This window comes from Hydra vulgaris, chromosome 10 (assembly GCF_038396675.1).
Source record: "Hydra vulgaris chromosome 10, alternate assembly HydraT2T_AEP".
NCBI lineage: Eukaryota > Metazoa > Cnidaria > Hydrozoa > Anthoathecata > Hydridae > Hydra > Hydra vulgaris.
This window is the reverse complement of record NC_088929.1, coordinates 3,833,835-3,858,508: the sequence shown is the minus strand read 5'-3', so window position 1 is coordinate 3,858,508 and position 24,674 is coordinate 3,833,835. Positions and strand designations below refer to the sequence as shown.

Genomic DNA, 24,674 nt, shown 5'->3' with positions numbered 1-24,674 from the left:
CAAAAGAGATGATTGTGATACTGTTTGCAACTGCCGTTCTGTATCGCTAATTCCAGTAATTTTAAAAATAATTGTTATAGAATCTATGATTACATAAAATTAAATGCGCCATTATAATAAAATTAATTCGGATTTTATAAATACTGGTATACTGAACATGCTCTAATTGAACTTGCCAATAAAATATCTGTGCCCTGGGATTCTATACTGTTGATCACGAAATTTTACTTTCAAAGTTAAAGCATTAAAGGCATTAAATATAATAGGGTTAAAAATTATCTTTTCAACAGAAAACAATATCTTGGGCAGGTGGAGATTGGAACTTAATTTAAATGTAACAATGATATGAGTATAACCTCTTGTAAAATATTATCGATTATTTATGCCGACCATACAAATTTATTCTATAACCACTTTAAAAATTTCTATAACAATTTAAAAATAATGTTCAAAACAATGAACAATGAATTCAAAAGTTTTAAGCTACGGTTAAAAGCTAATAAATTATTTTTAAATTGTCACAAGATAAAACAAGCTTTACTCTCTTCCATTAACTAAGACAAACATTTAATTTCCGTTAATGTTGCCAAAACCTTGAATCAGTGGTGTACGACTCGCAAATTTTCTTGTAATTTAGCGAACGGGGATTCTGGGATGTCTAGTACAGCCAGATGTATAAACAATACTATTTACATGAAGACGTTTTGACAGATTTGTAAAGAATAATGCTTTTGTGAAGATTTTAAACAATAATGCCTCAATAAAAATAGCAGCCATTTTTGTTTATTTAAAAATTTAATGATTTATTTAAAAAACGATGAAATATATATATGTATGTATATGTAAATATATATATGTATAATAATAGTTTTTTATGGCATTTTTAATGTTTGTATTTTTGTTATATTTTGAATCATTAAAACAACATTCACTGTTATTTTTGTTGTTCAAGATATAAAAAAATTATTAAAAATGCCATGAAGCGCTATACTTATTCTTCCATATGTTTTCAAATGTTACATTGTTATCTGTTTACAAACAATGTTATATTGTTTAACAAAGTAAACCTATTACTAATAGGTTTACTAAAAATATTAGTTATATGAAACGAACATTTATTTTAACTTTACTAAGGTGAGGCTATATTCAAGTTTTGTAAATGTTTTAATATTTAGAGATTTTATTTAGTAGCCCAAAATTATACAACTACTGTATGAATTAGTTATTGAGCTCTGTTAGTATTAAACAACTCAAACGTTCCTTCTAGTGTTAACATGCATTCATTATTGATTTTATGTTTTTATAAATATATTTCTTATTTCAATTTTCCTCATCTTAAATATGAAATAAAAATTGTTAAGCATATCGATTTTGAAATTTGTAATTTCAATTTAGCAAATTTCAAAAAAATGAATAAACATTTTTCAACTAAATATATTTTACTATTTAGGAATAATACAAACAATTTTTATAGCACGAGCTCACGATATATAAATTTTATAGCATGCGCTAAGTCACGATTGTGAAAATTAATATAATAATAAGTTTGTATATCAACAAAGTGTATTAGATATGATGCATGTTTTGATTTGAAGATTATATAGAAAAGTATAATTTCAGTTTTTCCTTAAAAACTGTAATGATTCCTGCCTTATTTTTGCTTATAACTGTTTTATTAATATTTACATCTAAAATAAAAAATTATGCATACATAAATTTATATAATATAATGTGTTTACATATGTTTATATGTATGTGTGCGTATATACATACATACATACATATATATATATATATATATATATATATATATATATATATATATATATATATATATATATATATATATATATATATATATATATATCGTTTATGCCGAAAATTAGGAGCTGCGCAAAATCCGGCAGACCTTGATGAGTATTCTATACTATATTTAAACAATTTAAAGTAAATGAAAAGAAAAATAAATTAACATTGATTGAATCATGCTAAAACAAAGTAAAAATTGTAATTTTTTTTTATTATTTTGTTGTTTATGTTCAAAATCTGGCTGTACTACACATTCCAGAAGCCTTTGCGTTAGCAATTACAAGAATTTAATGCAATTTTTGCCGAGTCGCACCCCACTGCCTTCAATTAACTAAAGTGAAATAATGAGAGAAAAACATAAAAAGTATTTAGGAATATTTAATAAGGTTTTATCACGGAGAATTCAAAGGGGTCACATTGAATTTTTGCAATTAAGTTTTTTAATAAAATGTTTTAAATCCATTAGCTGAAACCACATTATTTTCATTAAATCACGACTGCAAGTTTCAAATTCTAAAGTGAAATAGACACCTAAGTACAAATACAGCAATTGATTGCTTGGTGGTGTTCCTTATTTATTTATTTTATTTAGAGTTATAAAAACATTTATTAATTATATAAGTTGGTTTTTTAAGATGGTAAAGCCTTTGAAAACAAAGATAAATTTTACAGGTAACAGATTCGAAATAAACAACAAACTTGATGATAAAGCCATGCAGTTTAAAAAACTTTGTTTAAGTGAAGGAAACTTAAAAACAAAAAATGCAGTTGTTAATTTAGTAACAACAATGGTTATAACATTCTAATAAACTTTAACCATTCTTCCGAATGAGCTTGTAAAATTTATTTTTTCTCCTAAATGTAGAAAAACAGTAACTTTATCAAACATTTTCCAAAATAGAAAGGGATCAAATAATAAACAATAAATTACATACTTTTTATAAAGATGTGGCTTCAGAAAGCATGAGCAATACTGCTTTAGAAACAAAGAGTTTACTTGCTACCAATACTTTTGATAACAATAGCATTACAAATTGCCAGGTCTCATTTGATGGTACTTGGCAAAAACGTGGGTATTGGTCAATGAAAATTGTTATAACTTTAATTTCAAGAGAAAACGGAAAGTGTTTAGACACAGCAATTTTATCCAAATATTGCAAAGAATGTAAAGTGTGGAAAAGGAAAAAAACAAACCAGGGTACCTGAACTCGCAAACAAATCATATCGACAAAGTAAATTACAAAAGATCTTCAGGTTCTATGTAGTCTTGTAGTGCAATGTTATGTTTTCTCAATCAATAAAAAACTATGGTTTGCGTTACACTTCATATGATGGTGATGATGACACATCATCTTTTAATGAAGTCAAGTCTTCTAAATCATATGGCAAAGAAATAACAATTGAAAAATTAGAACTTGTCAGACACGTCCAGAAGCGATTAAGTACACGATGCCGCAGTTTGCTTCAAAGTATGAAGGAAAAAATACTAAGTGATGTAAAAAAATTAAATGGGGCAGAAAGATTGACAGATAAAGTTATAAATAAACTTCAAAAATATTATGGAATGGCGATGAGGCAGAATAAACTTTTATACCTAATGAAGAAATCTGTTTGGATGTGATATTTCATAATAGTAATATAAATAATCCCTTCGTACGCTATCAATTCTGCTCTCAATCCAAAACCAGTTGGTGCTTGTTGCAAACAGATAGATTTAATAATCAAAACAAATAAAAACCCACATTGAATATACCATTGGCTGATTGAAAGTTCTTCTCCCAATTTTTCATGATCTTTCAAGCGACGTATTGCTTTCCAATTGTTTACACGGACAAACCCCAAGCAACAATGAAGATTTAAATTCTATAGTATGTAAAAAAATACCCACAAAAATATTTGTTGGAAAAAAGGTTTTAGTTTCATCTGCAATACTACAGTTTAATAAAGGTGCTACTGGTATTTGCAAAGTTTTTAAACGTTTAAAAATTCCTGTCCGACAATTTATGAATAAAGGATTTATTAAAAAAAAACAATGAACGAATCAGAATTATGAGGAGAAAACCATCAAAAAAGGAATACAACGAAGAAAAATTCTTAAAAATATAAAAATTTACGTTACTCAGACATAGAAAATGAATTAGAAAAACAACCAGGTAGTTGACTGGCAAAATTTATTGTTTTTAAAACGTGTTTTACCAATTAAAAATTTTCAATATATACGATTACGTAAAATTAAATATCTTAAGATCTAAAGGTGCAATTAAAATGAAATTTTATAGGATGTATTTATTATATTCATAGGGAGTTTTACTAGAACTAGGTTCAAATATAAAATATGTAGTAATGCCTGCTTGTCCCCCATCTGACACCCGCAGCTGGTTTATCATGTTTAAATTGCCTTTACTCCTAAACTATATGCATACTGTAGATGATTCTAGTACAACTCCTACATCAATATAAGACCTATGCTATTGTAAAACGTTTGAGCAAATAAATGACCTTATCTTGAGATATTGCACTCTGCGTATTTTTTTTTTTTAAGTGTTTTTAGATGTGGGTAAGCAAGGCAAAAAAATTTTTGTAACAAATTATTTCAAAATTTGTATATTTTAGTTTTTAATATATGAAACTTTTAATTTGCATTTTTAAAATAAATTATTTAACGTTTTAATAATAGCTTTAGTATCACCTTATTTTAATAATAGCTTTAGTATCACCTTATTTTACCCAGTGGGCACAGGACCTAAATAAGACGTCTTTTGAACGTTCAAAAGACGTCCGAAACGTTAAAAAAACGTTTAAAAGACGTCTTTTTTGCGCCCTGTGTCTACTGGGTAATAATAGCTTTAGTATCACCTTATTTTAATAATAGCTTTAGTATCACCTTTAGCATTAATTCAAATAAAAGTAAATAAAAAAGTTTTTGTGTATAAATATAAGAATAATCTGTCAAAAGTATTTTTTGATATTTTAACAACGAATTTTTCTAAAAAATATAATTTTCGAACAAATGCAAACTGAAGCAATCACTTGTAAAAATTAAAATTACAGATGTCTAGTATTGTGTATATATATATATATATATATATATATATATATATATATATATATATATATATATATATATATATATATTATATATATATATATATACGCGTGTATATAAAATATATATAAGAATAATTTATTTTTATATAGAATACTTTTATTTATACACTCTTTAATAAAAACAACTTTAATTAATTGCAATTACTAAAAACGCGGTCTGCGTTAGACCTGCGTTAGAGATAGTGGTCTGTAGAGAAATTGACTTTTTGCAATCGCTTTGTACAACCTCGTTTTAATGGTGGTTCTAAATTTTACATGGTAATTGTTTCTGAGGCATTAGGAGATTTTTTGATGAAATTTGAGTTTCATTAAAAAGTTTTGGTCAGTTTTAGAATGAGGTTATTCAATTCAAAAAAGTACGTCATCTAAAGTTTTCCTCAACAGTGATGAATAGGTTATATTGGGGTGTTTTTGTTGCCAAGAATCAATTACCGTAATTTTCTGTAAAATATTCTATTTAGACATTATTACTAACTTATAATAGTATTTTACTAAAAACATTTATAAGATGATTCTCCCATAAAAGGATTTTTGGTCTTTTTAGATAAAGTTAGTCGTCGAATCAATACCAATCGCTCATTAGGTTGTATCTTCCAAGTATAATTTTATATTATAAACATTATCGAGCCTAGATAATAATACATCTGATATTTTTGCCCAAAGATCATTTCCATTATTTTTCTCTGGTTTTAGAAATCTTTTGTGTAAATCAAGGAGATTTATATTCATTGCTCAACTGTTCAAAAACATTAGTTACAAACTAAATACATTACTAAATTACACCTTAATGAACGATATTAATTCAACAACATTTAGTAGAATAGTAAATCAACAGTATTAGCTAATTTATAATAATTTACTTAACAAGTCAAACGAAGCCAAATTTTATTCAGAGTCTTACGTCAGAAACTGTTTACCTTTTCCTCACCAAAAAAATTTCTTACAAACGGTATTTCTTATTAGAACAATATTAAAACGGAAACGTTTTTTAAAATAGATATGATTACAAATGTATACTTTTCTTCATTTTATTTTTGCCATGGCAATAAACTTTTTGCCGCTCTACTAACACTTCTAACATCATTTTACGATAATCTTTTTTTAAATACTTATGTACTTAAGAAATATGTTTTTAAAAAAACCTTTATAGCAGACTTAATACTAAAAAATTTTATCAAAAAAAATTAATTAAATTTTGCAGCATTCAACCACGTGATAGATATTCGCGGCTACACTCAATAGTCCTTAAAAAAGACTTGAATGAATATTAATCACATCATGAAACTTGAAAGGATGTTAACGCGATGATAAATCTTGTTAAAAATTATAAAGATCAGAGCAAAATATTGTGAAGGTAAAAAAATGATCTTTAAGCTCATCATCTCTTTGTTTTTTGTATTCAATGAAGTAGTGGACGGAGGTTTGATCCTCAGATCAAAAGACGGATTGGAATCGAAAGAGACATTGTATAAAAAAACAGCTGAAAATGTTTGTGAAGCTAAAAATGGTTTAAACTTTAATGGCGACTTTCTTTACTTATGCGTTAATGGCAACATTATCAAGCTTATTGATACAAGTATGAAAAATGATTTTTTGAAAATCTAGATTTTCCATTATATATGTCTTTATTGTGATACGAAACGACAATATGTCATATTAACTGCATACCAACCCAGTAGGCACAGGACTATAAAAAGATGCCTTTTGAACGTTTAAGACGTTGACGATTTGACGTTGACGATTTGACGATTTGACGTTTGACGAATAAGACGTTGTTTTTAAACGTTTTAATTGTCGGAATCATAATATGCATAATTGGTATGCAATTAATTAATGTATGTACTAAAGCCCCAAGAAGGCTATTCCAGTATGATGTTAGAGTGAACATCTAAACACGCACTCATAGTTATATATATAAATATATATATATATATATATATATATATATATATATATATATATATATATATATATATATATATATATATATATATATAAGAGAGAGGGAGAGAGAGAGAGAGAGAGAGAGAGAGAGAGAGAGAGAGAGAGAGAGAGAGAGAGAGAGAGAGAGAGAGAGAGAGAAAGAGAGAGTCATATCTTACATATTTTGGGGTGAAAAAGTAACCGAATCTTTTTTAACTTACTCTAAGATTTTAGTTTTATAAAATATTTATTATATATATAAATAAATTATATATATTCTATTAAAGTTTTTTATCTTTATACCACTTCCAGATTTTAGATGTTTACCGGTGTCTTCCGATATGTTGCTTGCCTTAAGTATTTTTGTTCTAAAAAAGAATATTTAATGATTCATTGTTATTTTGGTTATGACCATAAATTAAATAATTTTCATTGCTTAAATCTTCATAACTTGGCTTGATTTTTCTAACAACTGATATCGATAAACCAGAACCAGGTCTGTATGTTGAAGCACGGGTTTCTTTGTCACAGTTGGCATGCTGGTCTTCTCTTTAAGCTTTCTTATTACAATGTATCAGGTAATATCTTTAAGATTATTGAGTTTTTCTTTTCCAATCGTAGTATAAAAGTTGTCCTCGAAGAACAACTCGAAGGACAACTCGAAGGACAACTCGAAGGACACTCTTCTTCATTGAGCTAGTGCCTCTTGTGCTATCAACTAAAATTCATTCTTGTGTTCTTCGTCACTCAATAAAGTCTCATCCTTTTTCTGTGATTGTTCCTAAGTGCTCCAAAAACTCCTCAAATATCAGTTGATTAGAATTCGCTTCCTTTTTATTGCTTTCCTGATTCATATAATTTGCATTATTTTAAGTTGTCTGACAATTGCTATCTTTCTCTATAAACTTCATCTTTTCTCTTCCAATAACCTTTAACTCTAATAGTGGTTGCTTGCAGCTTTGTTGGAAGCAAAGATGTTAAAATTTTTTTTTATCAAGATTTCATACTTTTAATTTATGTTTGTTTAGTCGGATTGAAAAGAAATAAATTTTTTATAGGCAATAAGATAATAGTTGCACCAATCAACTTTTCACGATCAGCTAGACCTTTTTCCTATTTTCTTTAGATTACGCAAACGTATTCCAACTTTTTTATACAAAGCATTCATGTTTTTTGCCTTGATTTTTTAATAAATATTATTCACATCATTATAATCTAATTACCATAAAAGTTAGTGTTTTGTAGAATAGATCTTCAAAAACTTTTCAATAGATCGACTCCACAACATGTTGTCTCCATCAGTCTCTATACCACCTGGTATTTCTTGGTAACTAAAGTTGCATTTGTGTTTTTTATTCCATTCTTTTGAATAATGACTAACAAAGCAGCTAACATGAAGACAAAAGCGAAACCTAGAAATTTTTTTTTGTTTTTATTTGAGAAAGAAACAACTCTGATACATTATAGGTAACTAGAAGTAAAAACTATAGAATAAGGTTTTTTAATAAAATGGTCTTTAAGTAGATCAATTTCATTTTGATCAATAAACAGTTTTTACTTATCCGCAGAAAATTGGTATTATCAGTCATTTTATAATTAAAACAGGCGAAATTTATTACTATTCGTAACGCTTATTTGTTTTATTTTTTTTGTTTTTGTTTCTTAGTGAAACACAACACCAAAAATTGTCATTTCGTAAATTGTCATTTTGGAAATATTTTATTGTCATTTTCGTAAATAAAATACTTAAGAATTGTAATTTTCGTAAATACTTTAGATATGGAATAATAAACTTTTTTATATTGGGCTCGGTGATGAAGCTACTTTACGCCTTTTTCTTGCTCAAGGCATTTATTTTCTTATACTTGTACATTGTATATACTTTTAAACGAAAAAATAAACTTAACTAAACCATCGATAAAAAAAACCTATCCCAATTTATAATTATACCTGCAGCACTTGAAACATTTATGTTTATATCTACTAGAGTTAATTCTCTACTTACATTATTTATGTTTATATTCATAACAACATTATTTGCAAACACCTTCACATAAAATAAGAATAGCTTTTTATGCTACTTAATACTTAGTTTTTTGTGATGTTGCATACAGTGAAATTACATACAGTGAAATTACATACAGTGAAATTGCATACAGTGAAATTGCACATAATGAAATTGCATATAGTGAAGTTGCTTATAGTGAAAAACCGTTTTTGTACTGTATAGTGTATGCATTTATTGCTAGAAAATGTTTTAGTTTACAATAAAACACACATGTACATTAGAATTTTGAAAAAAAATTTTTTTTTGGCCTGTCGTAGGAATAAATGAACATTTTAATACCGAATAAGAAAATCACATTTACTTTGTTCAATTCATAAAAAGCATCCGCACCGTTCAAAACATATTTTAGTATTTTGTTTTATTTTCTAAAAGTTTTAAATCAATCTTAATTTATTGCGGCATTAAGAGACTAGCAATACTAGGGCGTTATTTAATTACCCGCCCTAATGACCTGCAAAAACATTATTGCAATTTTTTGGAAAAGTTTAAATTGGATCCTCTTGTTCACAAGGTGGCACTATGGTTTTTTTTATTAAACATTTCTGTCCTCCAATTTTACTGTTTCGAAGCCTCCGTTATCTTCTAAAACACCAAATTAATTGTTTTCTTCCTTTTGAATAATTCTTTTATAATAATAACTTCTAGGATTCCAATTTTTGCCTCTTTAATGAGTTATTTTGTGATTATTAAGCATCATGATGCAAATTTAATGTTTAATTTTTTTACCACACTAAAAAAATATACAGCAACATGTACTAACTTGATCTTGCAATAACAGCAATTCATTCTTGATTTTTTTTTATTACTGCTTTAGTAAAGGTTTCTGAATTTAATGTGGCTATAAATTCTGAGTTTGTTTCAATGTTAACAATCACTACGTTGGAAAACAGCTAATCATCTAAATGTTATCCGCTAGTTTTGCGAGTCAAAATTAATTATGAAAGCTGGCGTAAAAGTGGGGCTAATTTTTATCTGGATTGAACGCCAATTATTATTTGGTGCATTGGTCATTTTAAAAATAATGACTTTAATCAGAAGCTAATTTTAAAAATATTATTATTTGGTGCATTGGTCATGATTATTAAAGATTACGATGAAAAAATGAGAGTATTATGAATGGCCATTTCAACTGTTTTGTGATAAATGGGTTTTTTGTTTTTGTCCTCTTTTAGTAACCATTTTAACAATTAGTTTTGGGTAATTATTTAAATCTAGAAATAACTTTGCATAGTCTCTTGCATCAGAATAAGGACTTTGAATCTTTTGCAAATCTGACTCAAATATAGGTAGAACTCGAGTAATGCCAAATCTATCTTTATCAACTTTCAGAATAGCATCGACTGGTGGAGTAAGTTTATTGTATGGATCAATGATTGCGATTAGATAATGTTATTTCATATGCGAGAGCAAGAGAGCTTGTAAAGTAGCTGTTGGAAGATCAATTAGCACCTTTCCTTTGAAATCTTGGCTCATTAAAGCATCTTTCCTTTGACATATTGGCTCATTAAAGCACCTTTCCTTTGACATATTGGCTCATTAAAGCACCTTTCTTTTGACATATTGGCTCATTAAAGGAACTTCTGAAGTAAAAAAAAATACATTCCTAAAAATTACTTTATTATATACTATTCTCTAGCTTAAACATTCAACTTTTATAAAATGTATATATTTTTCTATAATTATCATGACGTATGCTTCTTAGCTGTTGAATAAAAAACTTTTTTCTTGTTTTTTTAATTTTTTCTTCAATTTTTTTTTCAGTTTAAAAATAATTTTTGTGTTACTGAAAGCATAAAATAGTTGTTATGTTTAGAACCTTTCTTTTTATTGCAAACTTAATAGAATTAAGTATTATCTTTCAAATGAGCATTTGCAACACTATTTTTCACGTACGATGTGTCTAGTTCAACACTATTTTGTCACTATTCAACACTATTTTGTTTGTGTTCAACACTATTTTGTATGATATGTTACTATTCAACACTATTTTGCACGTAAGATACATCAAATAAAATTTCAAACACGACATATTTTAAATTTTATATAGATAATATAAATATTGAAAAAAAACTTTTTTCAATATTTATATTATCTTTATAAATTTGGTCTATAATCTGCATGGTCTCTAATAATAATTTTTAAAAGTTAAAATGATGAATCCGACTTTATGTGGTGAAAACATGTGTATTTTATTCTAATAGGCTATTTAGTAATTGTTTTTTAGTGTGACTAAATTAATGTTACAAACTTGTTTAAATATAAATACATCTTCAAATACCTATTTATAAAATTTTGTAAATGTAAATCATAGTTTTATATAGTAAATACATGAAAAACAGGGCCGCCGAGAGGAGGGAAGGGGGTGGGTGGGTAAGGGGGAGAGCAAAAGGACAGTTTGTCCCGGCGGCAGATATCCAAGGGGCGCCAAATAAAAAGAAGGGATCTGAAACAAAACATAAACAAAAAAAAAGTCGTTTGTCTATAATATAGGAAAATTTTGATAAATACGAGTGCCAATTAGGGTTGCTGTCCCAGGCGGCAATATTTATATTTATTTATGTATAATACATAAAAACTTAAACTAATCCTAACTTTTTACTAATCCTAACTTTTTCTTATCCTAATTTTAAAGTAAACTAATCCTAATTTTTTCGATGCAGTTGTAAATGGCATGTACTTAACTGCAGTTATTAACTTATCTAATTTCATGAAGCATTTTTGACAAGGGGACTTTTGTGAAAAAGCTCTAAATTTCGTTTAAAAGTGTTTTTAAATAAAACGATTTTAAACAACCATTTAAGTTCTTTTTTTTAGATGGTTTATTTGATTTTATGTGGCGAGGACATTCTAAATGGCTATGTAATAATTAGGTCTTAGCGAAACTAGACTAGTGTTACAAACTTTTTAATATTAATACATTTTAAATTTTACAAATTTTAGTATTAATACATCTTAAATTTTTATAAAATTTTATAAATGAAACTTATATTTTTATATAGTTAAAACATGGAAAATATTGATATTTTTTTATGATCCTAACGTATGTGATGCGGTTGTAAATAGCATGAACTTAAATTAACTGCAAATTTAACTTAATTTGCAGTTAAACTTAATTTGAAAATAATTAAACAAATGAACTTAAAGTAACTGCAAATAAAAAATTGTCTAATTTCATAACCCATCTTTTACAAAGGTGGCGTTATATACAAAAGCTCTAAAATGTGTTTCAAAGAGAATAACAAACAATGGCTACAAAAAAAACCGATATCAGTTCAATTTGTAGTTGATAAAAAGATTATTCTGGTAAATGGTTTTATTTATGGGAGTTATCTGATAAAGTAATTATTTTTGTCCAGCTTTTATTTATTATGGTAATAAAATATGTGGTTGCTTAGCAATTTAGATCTTCATAAAAAACCCAAAATTGAAACTAATGTAACTATTAAAACCGTAATCCTAAAATTAGTAAACAGTTCAAAAACGGCCTTTAAACCTTTCTTTCATGATGAATAATTAGTTTAGTAAAAGTAAATTCTGCCGCACTGTGGGGCGTAGTAAGTTTTGATACCAAAATTGACGGCTTTTAAAAAAATTATATTAAATTACATTGTGTTGAATAATTAAAAAAATTTAATAAAGTTCAGAAAGGAAGAGAACATGCATGGTTGATTTGGAACCACATTGTTTATTTAGAAATTAAACTAAGATTTAACCAACTATTGTTTAGAGTATAAACGTTTATTTAAAGTTCCATTAAGATATTTAATATTCAATATTTTTTTCTTGTCTTATGTCATTGGAAAAGCACCATTAAAATATGGGCCACGGTGACAGGGAAGCCGAGGGGATAATGACCCCTTTTGCTCCCACAAGAAATTTGCTAAGTAATGTTGATTTTTTTGTTGATAAAAAAATTGAATCCAATTATATAAATAGAAACACATAGAACAGACAGAACATAGAAATTTATTAGTGTTATAAAGGTAACACCAAACATTTTTAATATATTTTTAATTTATGTATTATATATTTATCTATTAAATTATTTTATATTATAGTATACTATATTATAAGATTATATCTCATATACGCCCGTGATATTATTAAAATAAGTTTTTGTCAAACACTTTCTTACTATTCAACAAATCAAACAACGTGATTAAGATAATTGCATATTTTTTCAAGCGAAAACCATACGTACCATATGCGACTAGTGAAGAAACATTTAATGAACTATTTGAAAAGCCTCCGCAGATAAATGCGTCCAGTGAAGCAACAGTTAGTGAACTACCTCAAAAGCCTCCTCATATAAATGCGTCAAGTGAAGCGACTATTACTAAACTACATGAAAAGTTTTCTTTTTTAAATAAATTTCATCAAGAAGAAACTATCAACAGCATGTTTTCGCTAAAACAAAAACTAGAGTTTGAGATCATTCAGCAAAACTGGTTCAAAGATTTTTTATGGTTGCATTATGGTGAAAGATAAGATACATACATTTTTGATTTGTCTGTCAAGTTAAAAAAGTTCAAATTAAATAAAAACTACTATCTTTAGGGTTTTTTCCCTGATTTTTCTTTAAAATGATCGCATTTTATTTAAAACTGACATTGTCTTCTGCTACTCTTTTGTTATTCAAGAAAGAAAAAGAAACCTGAAGTATCAGAGAAATAAAGAAGATGCTTAAATTACATATTCCCAAAGTTTTCTTTTTATAGAAAAAAAGCTCTAAAATGTTTTCAGACTCACCAAGATTTGGTATATCACAAAAGTACTTTTTCATTATTTTCGATAAAGATACAAACGTAAGCAAGCTATCGTTTTGTCTTCAAAAGATACTGACGTAAGCAAGCTATTGTTTTGTCTTCGAAAGATGCTGACGTAAGCAAACTATTGTTTTGTCTTCAAAAGATACTGACGTAAGCAAGCTATTGTTTTGTCTTCGAAAGATACTGACGTAAGCAAGCTATTGTTTTGTCTTCGAAAGATACTGACGTAAGCAAGCTATCGTTTTGTCTTCGAAAGATACTGACGTAAGCAAGCTATCGTTTTGAATTTGAATGGTTAATAAAGATTTGAATCTTTTTGAAGAATTTATAGGATTTTACGAGTTGAAAAATATTAATAGCAATACTATTTGACTTGTTATCAAAAATATTCTCATTAGAATTAACTTAAGCTTCAATAATTGCCGGGGTCAAACCTATGATGGGACATCTAATATAATTGGGACGAAATATTTGGGTGTCAGCTCAAATTCTTGCTGAACAGCTAAAAGCTGTTGCCATTCACTTTCAAGGGCATTCTCTTAGTTTAGCCGTAAAATTGCTAACTACAAAATGTAAAATTTTGTGAGATACCTTGAGTGTTGTCGGAGAAATATGCGTACTTGTAAAGTTTCACCAAAACAAGAACATTTGCTTGGAAACATTAATAAGATTGAAGACTGGGAGCAACAAAAACCCCAAAGCGTTAGCCCCCCAACCCCATTCCAAATAGGAGGGCGATAAGTCAAATTTTTTTCAATCTTAAAATTAAGATATATTCATTTTCGAATTTTAAATTTGATTTATTAATCTTATGCTGTTCGGCTTTTATGACCTTATAAAGTTTACCTTATAAAGTTTACACCCCCTCAAATTGAGGAGGCCGTAAACTACTTTAATTGAACAAATTAAAAAACACTTTTTGTTCAAAACAATATGTTTGTTTAATTTTTAAGTAAATTGATTTTCTTTTTACTGCATTAAAACGCAATTCATATCATGAAATAACTGATGAGATTTAAAGTCCCTGCATAATTTATTACCATGGTATCGCATGTTTTTAGATTTTTCATTCACTAAACAAATCAATTGCAAATATTTTATGTTTGTATGATTTACTTTATTGTATTTTTATTTAGAAATAAACATTCCTGGCTGGTGTTCGTACGGGTGGTACTCAAAAAGTGAACAAGATGGCAACTTTTATTTTATCTGCAAAGACGGATTACGAAAAGTTTATGAAATGCGGAAAGGCCCTGAAAAATTAAATAATATACTTGCATTCAAGCCAGAGTATTTGCGCTACATAAAATGGTATTAATAAATTTTGCAGCAAATAAAAGTAAATGTAGTAATATTTTACCCATTTATTTTGAATGGCACATTGATGTAATAGTTTATAAGCATTTTTAAAAGTTGGGATAATTGATTCAGTTAAATTTAATATTATAAAAACTTATCAATAACTTATACATAAACTTCATTTTTCAAGTTAAAATGTTTGATAAGATGTTAAACTACCCCACCTCGCTGCCTACGCCATGCTTTAACATTCCTTAAGTAAGATATAATGTAAAAGGTTTTAGTTAATTGTAATTAAAGTCATAAAGAACTGCTATCTAAAACTTAAAATATAGTATACCAGAAGATTGTATTGTTTGAATAATGTTTAACTTGCAATCAATGACTCTGTTTTGAAATTTTTCTGATTTTACTAATTTTGATCTCTTCAGTGTTTTAACTTGATGTCTAGTATATTTTTATTTCGATCGGTAACTACATATAATAAAGAAACTATAATGTGATGAAAACTGCTTTATATAGCCGTCTGTTGACTTACAGTGAATAAGACTTGTCAAAATAAAATGTCTTTTTCAAAAAAATTATTTTTTTATATATATATTTAGTATGTATCCTGTGTTATCCAAACTTGAATTTTTTGTCTCATAACTTAAAATTTTTTTTTACATAACAAAATTAAAAACGAAGTGCCAGCATGCACAGCGACCTGGTTGTAAAAACCAACAGCCGAATTCACATCCCTTCGTTTATTTAACTTTTAACGCAATACTTGCGTAAAAAGTTAAATAAACACAAAAATGAAACGCAAAAGATCTGGAACATAACTAATGAAGTAATTTGAAAATAAATCTTGATCGTAATAGCTTTCCAATCAATTCTAAACCAAATAATAAACTAATTACAAATAAATCTTTAATTGCAGAAAAATTTATTCAGTATTTTGTTAATGAAGGTTCTAATTTAGCATCAAGAATAGAAACCACAAGTAAAATTCGAATCTTTTTTAAATTCTAATAATACCAATGAAATGGACAATGATGAACTTATGGAAAGAGAACTGTTGGATGCAATGTTTTTGTTAAAATCTAAAAAAAGTTCTGAATATGATGATATCAGTAGTCGCGTCATTATAAAATCAATAAAATATGCAACTATTCCACTATTGCACATTTTTAATCTATCATTAAAACAAAGCGTTTTTCCTGAAAAATTTAAAATTGTGCTGTGCGGCCGTGGCGCAGTGGTTAGAGCGCTTGCTTTATAAGCAGGAGATCCAGGATCGAAATGAGCTCTGGACAAATTTTCGCTTCACGGTAAGGAAGTAGGCGTGAACTTCCCGGTTAAATGCACTTCCGCGGTGCTCTGTGACAAACCATTTAGGACTTCTTGAGGCACCTAAAAAAAAAAAAAAAAATAAAAATAAAAATAAAAAAAAGATTGCAAAAGTTATATCAATTTTCATATCTGGTGATGTTTCAAACGTTGTAAACTAAAGACCGAACTCAATTCTTCCTTGTTTCTCAAAAATACTAGAAAGAATTATGTACTTTGTTTATAGATTTTATTCTATTATTAGAATTATGTATTTTATTTATAGACTTTATTCTTTTCTAAATAGTAATAATATTCTTGACAACAAACAATTCGGATTTAAGTCAAGACATTCCACTGACCATGCCATTATTCACCTTATTCCTGACATACTTAAAGCGTTTGATGAAAAAATATACACAGTTCGAGTTTTCATAGATCTCAGCAAAGCGTTTGACACAGTTAATCATATTCTTTTAGCTAAGCTAAAAAATTAATCACATTCTTTTAGCTAAGCTAAAAAATTATGGCATAAAAACTCAAATATTGATTGGTTTAAAAGTTACTTAACAAATAGAAAACAATATATATCGTATAGCGAAGGAAAGTCATGATATATGACAGTCACATGTGGTGTTCCTCAAGGATAAATACTTGGACCACTACTCTTTCTTGTTTATATAAACGACTTACATAGGTTTTCTAATATTTAAATTTCAATTTTATTCGCCGATGACACAAACTTGTTTAACTCTAATAGAAACATCGACTTCTTATTTGAAACAGTCAATAAGGAACTCACAAATTTAACTGAATGGTTCAAGTCGAATAAACTATCCTTAAATATAATTAAAACCAAATACACTCTTTTTCATAGACTCCACGAAAAAAAAGGTTATTCTATTAAAACTTCCCCATCTTTTTATTGATAATTCTATTATAAAAAGAGAGCACTGTTTGGCGTTCATTTGAGTATTTCAATACGAAAATCTTTCACGGCGTGAACATATAAGTATAATAGAAAACAAAATTTCAAAAAACTTATTATATAAAACTTATATAGCTTATATGGCTTATTATATAAAGCTAAAAGGTTTTTAAACCAAAACTGTCTTAAAAACATATACTTGTCTTTTATTCACAGGTACCTTAATTATGGGAACATTGCTTGGTGCAGCACAAACGCAACCATGATAAAAAAACTATTCAGTAGACAAAAACATGCTTAACGAATTATTTCAAACGTAAACAGTTTACCCCCCTTAAAAGATTTATTTAATAAACAAAATAAACTCAATGTTTGTACACGAAATAAATGTGAAAGAACAAGCACGTCATTTTTTTCAGTGGTTGCATTAAAATCTTTTAAATTGTTTTGTATTTTGTTTACAACGAGTAAAAAATATATTAGTTTTTGTATTTAACTTGAAATTAGTTTTAAAGATGACAAAAGAAGAAGACGTTAGAGAAAAAATTATGCACAAATATTTACAAAATCCTAATAGTAGCTACAATTCGATAACAAAATCGTTGCAAATACATTCATACACCGTTACTCGTGTTATTCAACGTTTTTCTCAAACAAAATCGATCAAACGCAAATCTAGTGGTGGAAGAAAGGAAGGTTTTAAAGATATAAAACTAGTTAGAAAACTGTTTATAGTTTTAAGAATAACCCAAGCCTTTCACTAGGGGAACGCCCAAAAATATATGGATTTTCTCATAGTTTTGTTGCAAAAATTAGAAACAAACATGGTTTTCATTCTTTCAAAGCACATAAAGTGCCCAACCGTTCTGAAACTCAAAAAAAAAGTGCAAGAACCCGCGGCAGAAAGTTGTATGACAATTTTATTTCTAAAAATTTCTGTATTATTGAAGACGATGAAACTTACATCAAGTACGATCATCAACAAATTCCTGGTGCTGTTTATTATATTGCCAAATATAGAGGAAAAGCAGATAAGAAATTTAAATACACAAAACATGACAAGTTTGCTAAAAAAAGCTTTAGTTTGGCAAGCTATTTGCAGTTGTGGCAAATAATCTGCACCTTATATTTCTCAGTCCACACTTTCTCGTCAAATATATGTTACAGAATGTTTACAAAAACGCCTTTTACCTCTCTTTAAATTAAACAATAACAGGCCTGTGTTCTGGCCTGATTTATCTTCAATTCATTATTGTAAACTAGCTGGAATGGTATAAAAAGAATAATGTGAAATTTGTGCCTAAAACAGTAAATCCTCCAAACTGCCCAGAATTGAGAGTTATTTAAAAGTATTGGGTTATTTTTAATAGAAAAATGAAATAAATAAAAAAGCTTTGCATAAACATTAAAGATATTAAAATATTTAAAAAAGCATCAAATAGTTTTGATTCTTATTCTGTGCGCAAACTTATGGGAACCGCTAAAGCAAAAGCTCGAAATTTTATTAGATTCCCACAGGAATAATTAATTTTTTCTTAATGTTTGATTTTCTTCTATTATTGAATTAAAATTATTACTTGATTCGAAATAAAAATTGAGGAGTACTTTTTTTTAGTTGTTTTTTCATTCACATTTATTTCGTGTAAACGCATTATCAACTAAACATTTATGAGATACTTGCTTTTATCTACAAAATTGATAATAAAATGACACCTCTAATATTTAATACCTTTTTTAACAAAATAAATCATGTTTACTCTACTAGATAGTCAAATCAAAAATACATTTAACCCAAAACCTATTATACGGCCACCAAATTCTCTATTACAAATAGAGGACCCAAATTATAAAATTCTAAGTTTAATAACCACATCAAAACTACTGCTTCTTTTCACAAGTTTAGAAAACTTAAATAAAAACTTCTTACTATTGACAATGAATTAAGTTATTTCTAAATTTTTTTTCTTTCCTTTTTTCTTTTAACTTTATTTTTATCTTCTTTTTCATTATTTCCTGGTTTTTATTTTTTATTTATCTTTTTAATTTTCCTTAGGGATCGTCCATAAAATAAGTACGCTCGGAGGGAAAGAGGGGGTCTGCAAATATTGTAAATGAGATGGGAGGGCAGTGGGTTTATTGTAAAAGAAAAGAGACACTAAATTAAAAAAGTATCATAAAATGTTAGATAAATAGGTTAAAGGCATAGGTAATTTTAGGGAGGTGGCGGGTACTCAAAAAATGCGTTTTACAATAAAAAAGAGTTTTTTTTTAAACTTTATTTCAAATCAGCTCTTATATTTAATTTTGTTTTGTTTTTTGTACAACTCGAGGTTTTTATTGTCTTTATTTAAATAGTGTCATAATTTGTTTTGTTTTTTTTGTTTTTTGGCTTTTGTTAATTAAATAAATATATATTTCAATTAATTTTTAATGGTATTATAAAATATTTATCTTATAAAACTACTGCTTATAATGTAAAAATACAATGTAAACTACGAGGGTTAGTGAAAAGACTACTTTTGTCTTCTTTTAGCCCCGGCCATGCAAATATTTAATTATACATTTTGGTAATGTAGCATTGTTTAAACGGCGAAATATATACATATAAATATATATATATATATATATATATATATATATATATATATATATATATATACATATAAAAATATATATATATATATATATATATATATATATATATATATATATATATATATATATTGTTGAACCGTAAGCCACCAAATGTTGCGAGGAGTACAACGTTGAGTGTCGATGCCGACTACACAAACACTAAAACACTAATTACGGCTCTAAAAGCCACAATAAGTGTTTCATTTGTAACATAAAATGTAGATTGTAAAGCTACACTCAATGCGACTCTTTTGTTGAAACTTTTGCTGCATATTTGTTGCATTTAATATATATATATATATATATATATATATATATATATATATATATATATATATATATATATATATATATATATATATATAATATATATATATATATATATATATATATATATATATATATATATATATATATATATATATATATATATATATATATATAAACATATATATACATACATTTACGCCTTTTTAGCGTAGCAAAACTGCTGCGACAAATCACAACATTAGTGTTAAGCAAAACGCCATACTATATACTTTATACACTAATCTGTATGTTTCTGGGTGTTACAATAGTTAGATCAAATTAATCTGTTATTTTTTATATTTAATCTGAATGTTTCTAGGTGTTTCGATATTTCTGGTGTTACAATATTTAGAGGCATTTTGATGTTAATAAAGCATACTTATGCGTGATTTATTTCGTCAATTTAAATCTTCACATAGTACATATATAACAAGTTATAGTACAAAGGCGCAGTTAAATAATTCCAATAAACCATGTTGTTTATATTGAATAAATAAATTATATTTTAAAATACACATAAATCTAAAAAGAAGCGTCATATTGGCTTATAAGAAATAACGAATATCGCAATAAAATAAAAACAAAAAAGCTGAAAGATAAATTTCCCCATGGTTTTTTTTAAATACTAACTCACTCTTAACAAATTTGCAAGCAACCATTAATTAATTAGGAGTTACTAGAAAACACAGAATATAAAAACAAAGAAAGGAAATTTTTAACAGAAGACAGTTAGCATTGATGATCGAGGTAAAAAAGTTAGATGAGCAAAAGTTTTGAGCATGAAGAGAAAGGCAAAGTAAAAGGATTCAACTTTGCTCAATGACGATGACGATGACGATGACGATGCAAGCAAAGGAAAAAATACGACATTGCGATGATGAGAGAATGACTCAAGCTTGGCAAATAGAGAAATTCCAAATTCCACTTTTATTACTTCAATTTTAATGTTATTTTGTCTTAAAATAAAAATGGCGCACGCCTTTAACAAATACTGCAAAAAAAAAATACCTACGAAACATTTACTATAAAAAAAAAAGATATAAACCAATTTATATTTTAGTTTACATGTTTGTTTAATTTGTATTTTATTATAATGCGGCACGCTTTCTATATGTAATTAAGACGTCTTTTGAACGTTCCTTGCTAGTCTGAAAAAATTATATTAATTCTAAAAAGACCTAGGACGTTTAGGACGCAAAATGAACATACAATGTACGTTTTCTGTACGTGCCTGGGCCGGCTGGGAAGCGAATAATTACTTTAGGAAATTAGAAAGTTTTTCCCCAATAATGAAATCTACGTCAGGTCAGGTTATACTGTTACCGGTAACATGTAACCCAGAACAAAATGTTTCATGCCCTGCTGTTATTTAGGATACCTTTTTTTTAAAAAAGGGCTAGGAGATGCCAACTCTAACTTAACACACTCTTTAACGTCTTTAAACGTTTTATGTTTTAATTTAACGTCTGCTCAAGATGAGTATTTTTTGTGAAGACACTATCTCTTGCCTTTACTTAACCAAGAGCTCCTGCCTTGGGGCTCTTGGTTTATCTGTTGATCAGCTTCGCAACCCTTTTTCATCCATTAGGTTTACGTAGATGTGTTTATAATACACTGTTTTCAGGTTATGCTGTTGAATGCTGGATCTTCTTGCTTGTGTCTCTAATAAGGGAACAGCTTTAAAACAAAGTTTTATGGCTCTCAGGCTGGCTGGTAGTCAGGTTTCCTAAACAACAGCAGTAAAGTATACACTGTTAGAATACTAACAGTGCCATGTTGCGCAGGAACGGTGTCCCTGTTCATACTTTTAGCGTGAATTGTCGAGGCCACATTTGAAACCCTTTATTACGGCTTAGGGTTTATTAATATTAATGAGGCAGTTCGTATGCAATTAACAGCTTAAACTGTTAGTTAATGTCTTAAGTATCTGTTCCTTTAGTCAAGTTCTCTAAGCAGTTTAAAAAATGATTAAAGTATCAAAAACTATAAAACACAAATAAGATTCTTCATCACCAAGTTCTCTAAATCTATCATTCCTAATATTCGTGGTCTTCGAAGTTAATTTTTAACTGCTAAAGCTTATCTCTTTCAAAGTTCACCAGACCTACTTGTTATTTGTGAAACTAATTTAAGTTCGGCTGTCTCATTTTGTGATCTTAGTGTTGATGGTTATCTTCCGTCAATTTCTAAAGACATCAATACTCACATGCTTGGATTCAAACTACGTTTGAATCCACAGAACTTTCGTTTTGTACCACCTTGATTAATCATTTTTCTCTTTCTTCTATATCGCTCTTCTTCATCTCAAGACTGCACTCTTTTTGATATTATTTCTAATCAAATTGACAAACCCCTTTTTCTTTGTCTTTCAGCCAATATTTAAACAATAACAAATATTGTTGTTGTTGGTGACTTTTATGCTCACTAATTTTAAAGGCCCACAACCTTTTGTTTGTTGTTGTTGTTATGACAACCTTTGCCTTTATTAATCTATAACACAAGTAGTCAACTTTCCAATTCGCTTTCCAGAAAATCCGAATCATTTACCCTTTCTATTTGATTTTTGTCTTGTTTTTGATCCTAGTCAGTACTTAGTTTCTCCACATTCACCCTTCGGTGCAATGTAGAGAAACTTAGTACTGACTAGGATCAAAAACACGGTTAATTGACTAGGATCAAACGTATCACAGTTTGATCTCTCTGAAACTAGTATCTCATTCATCATCAGAACCCACCTATCATCTTAGCTCTTACAACTACATTAAAGCTAACTGGAACTCTTTCCGTGATTTTCTTCGTGATGGCCCTTGGGTAGAGGTTTTTCATTTTCCTGCTGACAAATTTGCTTCTAATGTAACTTTGTGGATTCAGGCTGGCAAGGAGTCTTTTATTTTTTTCGACAATTCTAAGTCAATCCTATGGTTTAAAGCCAACAAACTCTGAACACAAAAAGAAAATATACTTTCTTTTCTAAATTTTCTAAACCTAACACCTTGCGTGGTCATATGATAAACTCATCATACGCGATAGGGGTGTTATGAAAAGTGTAAAATCCTAATATTTAAACATCTTTATTTTCATGATTAATATATTTTACTTTATTTAAAAATAGATGAAACCTTCTAAAGAGATACAATCTTAGCAGATGGTAAAGATCAAAAGTAAGATTTAATCCTAGAAGACGAAGGGTAGATGAATCATTGAGTACGTTACTGTTCATAAATATAAGATGATCAAGATTTTTGTGATAAAGATTGGCTGAAAATTTTTTTCGTAGAATTAAAAAGAAATGTCATTAAAAATAAGTAAATGTAAACAAAGCTTACACATTTCAGCGGTTTATTTATTTTTTCTGCATTAAGTTAAAGTTTTTGAGCTAAAAAGATGAATGTTTTTTTCTATATTTAATTTATAAAAATATTGTAACTTCCATCATGTTTTTTTTTAGTTTTTTTTAACAGTGTATTAAATTATTAATTATCATTATCAAAGTTTCAAGACGATATTATAACAACTTCCTAATATGATATAAAATAAATAACCTTTACAGCAACCTGCAAGTTCCCAAAAGCCTTTTAAAACCTTAAAACTATCTTTAAAAACCATCTATAATGAAATTCTTGAAAATGCTCCGCGTCATGTCCAAATGTCTCTCACTAATTTAAAGGTTGTCCAGGTAAATGAATCTTATAAAAACTTTTTTTAACAAACATCAGAGGTTGCTCGTTATGAAAGTTTTTCTTGTTAAGAAAAACTTATAACAAGAATTAGAGGTTGTTCACTATTATTTTAACCAAACATGTATATATATATTATTTGGTTATATATATATGTATATTATAAAAATTGGTTCTAAATATGTACTTGCATGAATCTTTTTTGTTTGCAAAGCAGAGTAACCAACAACAACTTTGAATAAATAATAAGTGTTAAGATTAAATCTCATGTTTTTTTAGTTCTGTATCTACCCTTCATCTTCTTAACTCTTTTTAACTCTTACTTCAGATTTTTCTTGGAAATCATTTATCAAAATGATTGTAAAATCACTTTGATATATGATTACCCGGTAGGACAACCAGACAGTTTGTTACTTATTAAAGTGTGTTTATTAATGAAACTATATATTGATCTATAAAGGCTTTATTCCTTGCAATTATTTAAAAGAAAATATATTACAGTGTAATAACCTTTTTAAACCGCGTTTACTAAAAAAGTTTTTACTTCTCTTTCTTTATAATTAAGCTGAAATTTTACATGATACTGATTTTAATAGAATTAAAAACTTATCAATGGCAACAATGATCATTAATTCTTTGTAATCTATTTTCTAATTTCTATATATATATATATATATATAAAGATATAAAAATTGTATGTATCTTGTTTTTCTCGCACTATCTCATTCAAGCCAAGTAGAGGACTTAATGACCAAAACAAACCATAAATCTAGCAAAAGGTAATACAAAAACATGCACTCCCATTCGATTTTGTGAGAAATGCCTGTAGTTTTAGTGGG

General features: G+C 27.7%; 1 long non-coding RNA gene across 1 annotated transcript; it reads left to right on the top strand.

Annotated features, from left to right (window-relative positions):
- The first annotated feature begins 6,190 nt into the window (after positions 1–6,190).
- LOC136086477 (uncharacterized) lies at positions 6,191–15,162 on the top strand. Its single transcript, XR_010641358.1, has 2 exons — positions 6,191–6,493; positions 14,814–15,162. It is a non-coding gene; the product is annotated as an uncharacterized LOC136086477 (long non-coding RNA).
- Positions 15,163–24,674: the final 9,512 nt, after the last annotated feature.